The 12704-nt window shown below is 33.8% G+C and overlaps 1 protein-coding gene across 9 annotated transcripts in view; it reads right to left on the bottom strand.

The window, feature by feature from the left end:
- DMD (dystrophin) overlaps positions 1-12704 on the bottom strand; it is a 1947932-nt gene that overhangs the window by 922488 nt on the left and 1012740 nt on the right. The window lies entirely within an intron of this gene.

Below are 12704 nucleotides of genomic sequence, written 5' to 3'. Positions count from 1 at the left end.
ATGAGAACAGATTCAAACAATGACATCAATCTCATTTGTATTATGATTTTATAAAAGTGATTGGTATGCTGGAAATTGCCCCTGGCTCATATCATTTCATATAAGCTATAGCCCATGATGGTTATATACACTGAGGGAAGTTTATCTGGCATGTGAAGAGAATACATTTTATGTGCTGGGAGTGAAACATGGCCAAGCAATGCTGCTATCTAATAAGAAAGAGTTCTTCCTTATCTGGACCATTTTCCTAGTAGCCATTAAGGATTACCCAATGAGACCACGAGAAAACTACAGCAGAGCTTCCTCGGACACTTTCATTAGATGTAATGTTGCCTCCTGTTCAGCCTGCTAAGATAACTGACTTGAAAAAAGAAAATCCTACTGTCAGGAGTTGGCATTTTATAAACCTGATTTTAAATGTGTTTGTTGAGTTGCTTAAGTGGACAGATTCATTATTAGTTGAGTATAGTTTTCTTTTTTAAAAAAACAACCTGGAATATTACTGACTTTAAAGGGTCAAGAGTTTAATATTCAAACCTTAAAATAATTGCTTTGATATATGTGGAATACTGTGTAGTCTATTATTTCTTGATCATTTTAGAAGAGCTAATATAATAGGAGGCAGCTCTCAAATGGAATAAGGAATTCATAATTTGTTATAACTGAAAAGGAGAGAATAAAATGACAAGGAAATTACTAAAATACAGTATATTTTCCATGTGAAAATAGATTTCCAGACCAATCTCAAAATAATGATAGCTTGGGTTCTTCTCTCCAATAAGATAAATCACCCCCATTTGTCCATTTTTACCTTTCCCAGAATTACTTCTTCCACGAAAATTGCAACTATATAATTCTTTTAATCTTTTACTTTTCAAAAACAATAGAAATTTAAATTGGGAATTAAGATGCATTTAATTTTCAATTTAGCATTTTAATCTTTGAAAATAACCCAGCCACGGGCAAGGTGCATCTGAAAGCATCAATGACAGCAAACCAAAAAGGGGAAATCTGTCAGCTTTGAAATATAAACTTGTGGTTTGACTTCCAGTAAAGCGTTGTCCCTTATACTCTTTCTCTTGTTCTTCTTTCCCTCTAGCTCTTGCCTCCATCAAAGCCGAAAATGCCAATACTACTTCAGGAAAAAAATTTCACATCATTTCCATAAAACCAAAGGAAAATCTTTAAGACTATATATTACCATAGAAGCTATGTTTTAATTTAACATTACATTTCATTTGCTAGTTATATATATGTAACTGTAAATGATCTTTTGATATTTTCTGTATACCAAAATGTGTATATATATATCTTGCAATACTTTACAGTCTCATTATGTGGAAGATAAATCTAGTATATTCTCAAGCCAAATTGTAGTTTGTAGTGTTATTCTGGATGATGCACCATAAATGAACTCCAAAAGGAGAGGTGAACGTGAGCAGATTTCTCTGGCCTGGTGACACTCTACATCTCATACTAGGTCTTATGAGGAATGTATATACATACAAACTTATACATAAATACCACATATATATATACACAAATAGTCTCTAAACTTTCTTGCTTATGTAATCTCTGAAGAACAATTTTGAAAAACTTGTTACCGTTTGCAGATTTTAAAACCTGCATCTGGAATTTTTCATTCTTAGTTTAAATGATTGCAAAGGATATTATTTGAACCACACTGTAAATATAGATATTTTAAAATAAAAGATAAATATTTTATGCTTGAAAGATTTTACTGATCACCTGTCATAATTTTCTGAAATAACAATATGTATATACATTGAATATATATTTTCTGTCACCATAAGCTCTAGTGTAAAAAAATTTGGATTATCATTATAACTATTAATAGTACATAACTGATCAAAGTGATATAATACATTATAAAATTTGGTAAACAGTAAACATAAAAATGAAGCTTTATTGAAAATGCTTCTCTTAATAAGACAAATGGGGATTTAACAACTAATTCATATACCTATAGAAGAATATACATTATGTCTAGAATTGGGAAAGTTTCAGTATCAATTGTATTATTTTTCGTTCTTACAGATGTAATACTGATAAATCTTACTCAGTTAAGTGAGTAGAAGGGAATGGAAGAAATTTTACTATAGTACTGCTGCCTAATTCTTTGAGCCCCTTCTGTGTCAAATGGTAAAAATACATAGTGATCCATCATCAAACCTTATTTTTAATGATCCATCAGTTGACAACACATTAGGTCTTCTCTTTGGGTTTAACTGAAAGCAAAGAGTTAGCAACCACCTTCATTGTAAGAAGTATTACCCACTCACTACAGTCATTCCTGTTTTTGTTTTTTTGTGTGTTTTTTTTGTTTGGTTGGTTTTTTTTTGAAGAAGGCCAGGTAAGATTCTAGATGAATGAGAGATAAGCTTTCTTTCTTAAAGTGGGAGAAGTGGTTTAGATAAAGGAGAAACAGCCTGATGTCTTGAATGCAGGCATCTTTTTCAGGAAATTCAGGTTCAGTGAAGAGTACAAAAGAAAGCTTAAGATCTTGAAATAAAGTCCTTTAAAAGTACCTGTGCCTACTCCTTGGAAGGCCTTCATGGACCCCTGGGTAACAGGTACACCAGTGTGAGGACAACTATTTTAAGAAGTTCAGTCACTGACTTCGACAAAAAATATAAACTGGCATACCCAAATCACCTGATAACTTGTGCGTGCACTTCTTCAGTTGTATCTTACAGCTAAATAGTTATGTGTTGAAATAAGGAAAGTTGCGGTTATGAAGGAAATAGCCCTATTGAAATGTGTGCCTAAGTATAATTCCTAACTCCCTCTCTCCTATCCTCTAGCCTTTGAATTTGTTTCTTTCAGTAGAAAATAATGCAGTTATAAGAGGTAGTCCTATAGAGTGGAATGTCCTAGAACAGGGAAGCAGACTGTGATTTAAGGTCAGCATTACAATAACTGTGTAGGCAAGTTTCTCAACCTTTCCGAGCATCGGTTTCTTCTCAAGGGTTCTTAGCCAGGCTGCACTTTAGACCCAGCTTTAAAGAAATAATGATACCCTAGCCTCATTCCCCAGGAATTCTGATTTGACTACTCTGGGCTGGGGCCTGGACATGTATTTATTTAGAGCTCTCTGGTTAAATCTAATGGGAAAGCAAAATTGACAAAAAGTCAAGGTTGGAACCACCATCCATTATAGTCATTCTACAAAAATGTAGTAAGTGCTTACTGTAAGCAATGTTGCAAGTTTTCTGTTAAAAGAAAAAGTTGAATGCTACTTGAAGAAAATAAATGGTATACTTGGGCTTATCAGCCTTAAAAATCTTTTATACAAAAAATAATGCAAAGCAGAGGGGGCAATTGAATCCATAATGGCCTTTTTAAAAAAACTGAATAAATATATAGCACAGAGAGACCCACAAATTTTGTTGTTAATAATGCTGCATCATGGTTTTAACTTAACATTGCATACAGTGGAATGTATCCCTTCATTTGGAGATTTATGAGTGCAGTAGGGTTTCATAGTTCCACTTTTTCTGGCTCTCAGAGATCTTAAAGTTAGTAATAAACAATTAGTTCCACTCAGGATACATATCAAAATCTATTTCTTTCTTCTTATCCAAGAAAAATCTCAGAAGGAAAGTAAATCAACCATTCAAATGAACAAGATCTGAAGTAACTGAGCTAACCCAAAAAAGAAAATTCCCTCTGAGGTGAGTAATTTTTTAAATTAAAAGGTGAAATCTGACATACCACACTGCTTTTGTTACTGTTGTTATTTTTTTCCATTACCCTGGTGCTCACAGTGAAGAAATCTGAATGTATTCTATATGACTGCATTTTATAAACATACACGTTCTACTTTACTTTTTTCAGTTCATCTTTCCTTAAAATATTTGAACTGGCACTTTAAATAAATTGAACTCAAATTTCTCAGGCAAAGTAACTCACTGTTACACTTTATATAGTTCACCTGATGCAATACAGACTACCTGATAGATTCTACATTTTTAATTCATCTTTTAATTTATAAGTAAAGATCAACAATTAACTTTAAACATTGACCTAAAAAATATCTTAGCCAGGGCTAAGGGCTGCTTCATGTAAACTATTTTTTAAATTTTTCTTAAAGATAATAAAATACCCTGATGAGGACTGACCAACAATTTTTATTCTAGTTTTTCCACTTCATTTGATCGTTTTGTTGTGAATTCCTTGGGAGTGATGGATGATGAGTACATATGTATGGCTTGGCATATGTGCATTGGGAAGATTTTGTTGAATGCAAGACTGCTGTTTTGCTAAAGTTTGATTTATTTATGTAAGTTATTAGCTTGATACTGAAAAATAACTCTAATTTGAACATCTAATATCTTTGCTCCTGAAATAAACACAGAGATTTAAAATGAATCTTTTATAAATGTCGAGTTGGGACAATACCTGGGGGAGAGGGAGGTAGAGAAGATTCATTGCATAGAAACAAAGCAAACAAAGGCAAAACTTGTGACGTTACGGAAAACATCAGATTTTATTTTGCAGAATGATTCCTACTTTTTCAGCATTGACTATTTAAAGGGAGTTAGATACTACTATGAAATATCTTTTAAAAAAGTAAAATCAAAAATAAAGAGGTTCAAGTTTTAGCATCAAGTGACCGAAAGCATAAGAGACCATTCTGGAAAAAAAAAAATCTGAAACATTTCTGTAAAAACTATGCCACAAATCAATATTTTAGACACTTTAAAGATCATCCTCTTGCTTTTCAACCTTCACACTTCAGAGACAGGGGATACATATGTTTATATCCTCTCTGATTCTAAAATAAATTGTTTCTGAGTTGGCACCTCTTTTACAGAAGGGCCCACTGCAAATGTCAATTTTCATAATTGACCAGAACCATACCTGTGGGAAATATGAGGAGACAAGAGTAGAGATGTCATTCAGGGTCATTTCATATATTTGTATCACAGGAAAGCATTACATTTTTGCTCTTCATTTCTTAAAGCCGTTCCCCTCCACCCTCACACCTCTCCAGGAAGTATGAGTCAGAGGTGATCCAACTGGGAAAATTCTCTTTGTGAAGGGGTTTATACAAGTTTTAAAAAGAGATATATATTTGTATGAAAAAATATATTGCAGAACACTGTTCTGTGAAGGGCAGTAAATGTATCCAAGTTGGTTTCTACTACGAAAACAGAAATAGAAAGACCATGGGGAAATTTAATCACAATATGCTATCAATGAATTAAAAACCAATTGAGAATAAAGCCTCTAAGGAAAAAAGGAAACTTGCTGTTTTTATAAGGCAATTTAAAAAAATTTACCCTTCTGAGTTGCGTTTCATTACATATATGTATGCTGCATCTTCATTGTCTATTCAGCTGTTGATGTGCACTTGGGATGCTTCCATGTCTTGGCAATTATAAATAATGTTTCTGTTAATAGCAGGGTGTATGTATCTCTTTGAATTAGTTTTTATTTTGTGGTTGGCTTTAGTCCTTTGATAACTGTGTAAGTATAAAAAGCTATTTATTAAATTTACATATATGTAAATTTAAAAGTATATGTGCAGTGAAAAAAAAAAAAAGAGCTATCAAGCCATGAAAGACATGGAAGAAACTTATAAGACACATTACTAAATGAAAAAAGCCAGTCAGAAAAGGCTGCAAACTATACAATTCCAACCAAATGACATTCTGGAAAAGGCACAGCTACAGAAACAATAAAAAGATCGTAGTTTCCAGGGGTTTGGGGAGAGGGACGGAGGGAGGAATGAATAGATGCAGCTCAAGGGATTTTTAGGTCAATGAAATTATTCTGTATGATATTATAGTGGTGGCTACATGTCATTATGCATTTGTCAAAACCCATAGAATGTACAACATCAAGAGTGAACCCTAATGTAAACTATGGACTTTGGTTGATAATAATGTGCCCATGTTGGTTCATCAATTGTACCAAATATGCCACACTGATGGGGGATGTTGAGGGGAGTATGTATGTGTGGGTGGGGAGGGCTATGTGGGAACTCTATTTTCTGCTCAATTCTGCTGTAAACCTAAAACATAAAAAAATCTACCCTTCAAAATAAATGTTTAAAAATTTCAGAACCAGATATTCTTTTTTTTTAAACCTTTAATTAAACATAATCAAATTACTGGGGGGAGAAATGGGATAAATGGCACAAACTGGATGCACAAGCACAGTATTTAAATCTAAATTTGCCATCAAATGTAAACACTTTTCAGTAATGTTCTATTGGAATTGTAAAAAAAAATGAATAAAATGTTATTTATTTAACAATTGCAGCATAATGGTACTGATTGGATCATGTCTGTTTCTGGTAGTGCTAAATTATAATTTTTTAATTGGTTGTAAATGGTTTCATCAAAAAGATAGAAAAAAATAAACCAGAGACATAATATTTGTATTGCAAAATCTTGTGCTTAGTTTCTACTATTGGCAATTAATATTATTTCATATACTTATAGGCTATATATTTGACTTTTATAGTATCCTCTTTGCATATTAGTAATATTAACTCCTATTAGTCATAGATTTTGTAAATACTTTCTGTAAGAACACTATTGATTTATTTTTTACTTTATTTATTGTTTCTTTTGGTACATAGAAGCTTTAAACTTTCATTTAATTCAGTCTGCCAATCTTATGTTTTCCAGCTTCTTTCCTTGCTAAAAAACTCCCTCTTTCATCGTAAGCTTACAGTGGCCTACATTTCCTTTTATCATTTTATGAGTTTATTTTTCTAGTTAGCTCCTTACACTACTTGAAATTTATTTTTATATACCATTAAGGATAGAGGGCTTTTTGTTTCCTCCATATATGAATAATCGGTTACACAATAGCAACAGCATTCATTAAATTAAACAGGCTATTCACACAGAACTGAAATATCTTCTCTATCTTATTTGGATAGTTTTTTTGAATTCTCAGTTTTAGTTCACTGATCTATTTGTCTAGCTCTGTGCCAGTACAGTATGGTTTTCATTGCAATTACCTTCAATCAAAGTATAGTCAAAATCTGGAAAGGTAAATATTTCAGAAACATATTACTTATTCATAAAGTTCTTAGCAATTTACACACACACAGTATTCTCTGTATAAACTTGCAACCATGCTTCCTATGAACTTTGGAGTATTTTATCCAGTTCCCAAAAACACACCAAAGGCATTCTGACTACAAGTGCCTTAAATCGAAATGTTAATTCCATAAGTATTACAACCTTATTGACAGTAAGCCTTGAATCCTAGAACAAAATATTTCTTTGCTTTTACTTTTTGTGTGTGTGTCCTTATGTATATTTTTATAGATTACTTTCCCTATAGGACCTATAACCTTGTTAACTTTACTAATTTATACTTTGTCATTATTATATATGGGATTTTTTTTATTTACAGTTGTAGTTGATAGTATAAAGAAAATCTATTGACTTGATATATTTGTATTGTATCCATTCATTTTAACATATTTTTAGAATTATTTCTCACATTAAATAATTAGATCTCCTGGGTTTTCTTAGTATATACATAAACATTCTATTTAACAATATTTTTTATTCTTAAAAAGTATGTATAATACTTGTTTCTTTTATTCCTTTTAACTTATTCCATGAGCTAGAACCACCAAAGCAAATTTGAAAACTTTGAAAAGTGAAGAAACAGTTTCATAATTTTCAATGTTGAGAATGGTGTGTGTTCATCAGGTATAGTTCTGAAGGTCTTTTTCCTACCTGAATTCTTGTTATCCTCAAAAAATGATTAGGAAATGGGTTGCCTTCCTAACCCCCTTTTACACAAGATAAAACTGGGGCTGAAGATACTAAGTTGGTTGGTAAGTATCTGACCAAGATTTCAACCCCAAAAAGCCTAAATATAAATTCACACTTGTGGGCTAGGAGCCTTTCATCAATATTCCCATAGCACTTACCACACTGTATTAATTTTTTGGTTACCTGTTTTTTTTTATTAGATTGCAGTCATTTGAGCGCAGGGGCCATATTCCACTGTTTCACTAAGACTAAGACTAACATCTAGCACATACCAGCTTTCTCAGCTGTCTCCTCCTCAGAAAGATTTCCCTCTAGACCAGTGGTTCTCAGTCAGGGATGATTTTGATCTCTTAGGCAATGTCTGGGACATTCCCTTGTCACAACAAGAATGGGGGAGCTATTTGTCTTCTAGTGGGTAGAGATCAGGGATATTGCTAAATACCCTATAATGCACAGGATAGAACACTGCAAGAAAGAATTATGTGGTTTAAATGTCAATAGTACAGAAGTTGAGAAACATAGCCCTGGACAAATTGGCTTCTTTCAAATTTCAGAGCTGCTTCTGTGGTTAATTGCACAGTTATTTTATGTCTCTACTTCTCATTCACTGCATTCTTAATTTCATTGTTAATTTCACTTCGGATTGAAAACTCCATCAGGGACCACATCTGTTTTGTTCAATGCTATATCCCCTGTGCTTTACACAATAAGTGACACATAGTAGGTACTCATTAACCATGAGTTGAATGAGTGAATAGTAGACACTTTAATTGAGGTTTCACAGTGATATTGTCAGAGTATCTAAGCACTTAATTAAGATTATTGTTGTCTTCTCACCAGACATATTTAAAATATTTGATATATACTTCACCTCAGGATTTTTACAATTGTGCTTTTATTTACAGAGTCACAGACTCTCTTAAGAGGCATGCATGCATTTCTACCACTGACAAAAGTAAATTTATGCCTTTTATGTAGATACGCCCTAAGGTATTTGTGGCAAAAAATCAACTGAGAAGTATGTTAGAATACTTTGAAACTTTAATTTTTGTTAGTTATTTCTGTGCTGGTGTTGTTAAAGATTTTCAACTAGCTCACCAAGGCTCTCTAACTATAGAGGGCTGGCTCCAGGCAAATGTCTGAAATAGACAGAATCATCCTCTGATCTGCCTTACATTTTCCTCTTACTTTTTGCAGCTTCCCAATATCTTCATCCTGTTTCTCTCAGTCCCACCTTCTGCCCTTCCTTTCTTTTGTTGGGAGAATAAGACTCACAGAATCACAGACTCCTAGAATTCCACAGAACTTAAAGGTCACCTCTCCTAATCACTCAACTGACTCATAAATTCTTTTTTTTTTTTATTACTCCCAGGTTCCAACTTCCCATCATCTTGCCTATGTTCAGATATCTTATGTGCTAGAAAATACACTATTTCTTGAAGCACCCAATTTCTTCTTTTGCAAGTTCTACTATTAGAGGACTTTGTCAAGTCAAAAGTCTGCTTCCCTGAAGCTGAAATAGAGGCTTTGGATCTTTGTACCTCTTGGAGCTATTCAGAACAAGATTAAATTCTTATCTATGTAATAACCCTTGAAATGGTTGAAAACAGCTATCTCATCTCCTCTCCTTTATGCTAAACTTCCCTGATCCTCCATTTGCTTAATGACACAACTACAAGGCCTCTCACTCTATGAACAACTTCCATCTTTTCTCTGCCTGGTTTAAAATATCATGTAAGATTTGACTATTCTTTCATTCTATTCACCTATTCAGGTGAAAGAACAGGGAAAAACTGAGTGAGAATAAATGCATATGGTTTCGTCCACTTTTTCTCTTCCAAAAAATATTTATTTAACCATTGTTCTTTGCCAGATACCAAGAGAGGTCCTGGGAACACAACTGGAATTTATGATATCCTAGGTAAGAAGTATATTGATCAAAACACTGATAGTTAAAAATAAGATTATAAATGTGACAAGTATTACTTGAAACCATAAGAGCAAGTAATAAGGGGCCCTCACTATAAAAATATTGTCTCACATTATCCTCACCATCTCACCATGACCCAAGTAATTATTTTCACTTTGTAGATCAAGAAGCAAAATAACAGAGGGGTTCTTAACATGGATGTAGAATTTGGGCCTCAAGGAGGGTCCCCGGATCCCTCATTCTGTAAGGCATATACTATCCCCAAGATGCAAACCAAGGTCTGCCTAGTCCTAGCTCATGGTGTCCTCTAACACCATGCTTCCTACCAGAGGCCAGGCAGGAGAGTCAGACCGGAAATCCAGATGAATGGAATATACAACTAACAGGGGGTAAGGCTTACTGTCTCTTAAAATCATCACTATGAGAGGAAAAATCAAGAATAAACACACCTATCAGCATTGTCAAAATAGCCAAAGGTCACAGAGAATATGCACAGACCCCCCCCAACTCAGCACAGACTGAATTCATATCCATATGGAGTATCAATATTCAGCAAACTGAGTAAATTTTAATTAAATTTAAAAGATTTACAGTTGACCCTTGAACAACAAGGGGGTTAGGGGTGCAGATGCTACAAGCAGTCGAAAATCTGGAATATCTGCATGTTATTTATACTCGGCCCTGGTATCTGTGGTTCTGTATGCATGAATTCAACCAACTACAGATGGTATAGTAATGTAGTCTTTACTGCTAGAAAAAAGTTGTAGATAAGTGGATCTGTGCAGATCAACTATCTGTGTTGTTCAAGGGTCACTTTTATTTCTCTCTAAACACATGACATACACTCACATGTGAATCTTCATTTAAACATATTGAAGGATTATAGTGATATAAAGCAAAGATTGCTATATTTCTTTTAGTCTTTTTGTCTACTGGCCTTCAGATTGAATATATGTTAACTAGCATGGCTATTTTGGAAAATTTTACTAGTATATGTGGACTATAATAACAATGATTACAGATAAAGTTTCCCCCTTTCCTATTAATCAACCATCTTCCAAGATGCATAACCCAGCCTTTTCTGGGAACGGAGTGAGATTTGAGCTATTAGTATAGGCCCACAAAGTAAACACACTGTTACTGTTAATTTTTAGCTTTTCCCCTGATTAAACACACACATCCCCAAATATACATTCAAACAATGAGCACCAAATACACTAAAATAAAACATTATTTTGAACATTTCCAAAATCTGCCAACATAATTTTATGTCTTTTGTACATCCTTTCAGAGATCCAAGTTCATTCTAACACACCCCTTATATTTTGTAAATTAATTTTAAAATAAAAGCTTTATGGCTCAACCTCAGCATGTGTATTGGTGGCACTTTTAGTGGTACACCTTTGCTGTTCTTCTTTTAACATGTCTTAAATAAATCAATCCCAACTGCCAGAAGGTAAATAACCATTTGATTTGTATTCCTTTTTCAAATACAAAACACTTCGTATAGAAAAGAAAGAAGGTAGAAAGTAGGCTTTAGAACGTGTCTGTTGTGTGGTGGTCAGCCATTGTAGGCCTTTTGACAAATATGCTTTCATTTTGACATCTCAACTTATTCTAGTCCCCAGTAAGAGCCTTTAACCTGGCATCAGTGGACAAGATTTAGGGAGCTCTCTGGACCTATATAATTTATGAATCTTTGTTTTGTAAGCCAGATTTTATGCTCATTTTACAAGTGGAGATATCGAGACCCAACAGCATGTCCACATTGTAGACAATTGGTAGACGTGAGACTCTATACCAAGCCATCTTACTCTCAAACACATGCTTGCTCCACCATGTTGTACCACTTCTTCCCAAAGCTGTTAAGAAGCTGAAATCTCAGAAGCTATTAAAGAACAATGGAGATAGACTTTATATTATGCAGCCATCATAAATACATTTTTATTGTGGGTATAACTTTCAATGATCTAAAATGGACTCAACAACAGGCAAAATTATCACACGATGATGGCTAGAGAATTAATCTCATTTGAATCAAATCTTCAAAAGAACTTCAATAGCTGATACAATTTTGGGAATAAAGATATTGCTCTTTTTTTCCAATTGAGGCATAATTTATATACAATAAAATGCACAAATTTAAGTGTTTAGATTAATGAGTTTTGAGAATTGACTACATCCATGTAACTGCCAATTGATACATAATACAGAACTTTCTGTAACCCCAGAAAGTTCCCTAGGCTTCTGTCAATCCCAACCCTTTCTTCCTTCTATTACCACAAATTAGTTTTGCTGTTCTTTAACTTCAACTAAGTGTTTTTTCATTTGTGTCTGTGTCCTTTTGCTCAGCATAGTGTTTTTGAGATTCATCATATTGTTGCTTCCATCAATATCTTGTTCCTTTTTTTCATTGCTGAGTAGAAGTCTATTAATGGTTTAACATGAGCATCAACTTTTTGTGAGGTAGTGAGGGTAGGAGCACAAGGTGGTGGCATTTCATGTGATTACCTAAATGGAAAGAAGCATCTAACAACATAAAGAAAAAAGGGAAGAGCATTCTAGAAAGAAGGGGAAGGGAAAGCATGTGCAAAGACCCTGAGGTGTTTCAGAAAGTGAAAAGAGACTGGCATGACTAGAATATATGAATGGAGAAGAGGGGCTTGAGAAAAATCATGAAAAAGATAGGAATATAGTATATTCACTATTTTCAGTAATTCAATACAGACTAAGTCATGATAAGGCATTTGGAGTTGAATTGTAAGAAAAGTCCATGAAGGGAGTTAAGTATGGAAATGTCCTTCTCTGTCTGACATTTTGAGATCAGTCCTGTGCTCTATATGTAGGATTAGATAGGAAGAGAACAATAGCAGCAATACTAAAATATTGTGGTCTAATCTGACAAGAGGGTAGAGGTGACCTGGCCTAAGATGGTGGGGAAGCAGAGGAAGAGAAAGCAAATAAAAGATACATTTTGAAGATGGACATCGCGGTGCATTCGT

Source organism: Camelus dromedarius, chromosome X (genome assembly GCF_036321535.1).
Source record: "Camelus dromedarius isolate mCamDro1 chromosome X, mCamDro1.pat, whole genome shotgun sequence".
In the NCBI taxonomy this organism is placed as follows: domain Eukaryota; kingdom Metazoa; phylum Chordata; class Mammalia; order Artiodactyla; family Camelidae; genus Camelus; species Camelus dromedarius.
This window is presented reverse-complemented; position numbering and strand designations above follow the sequence as displayed.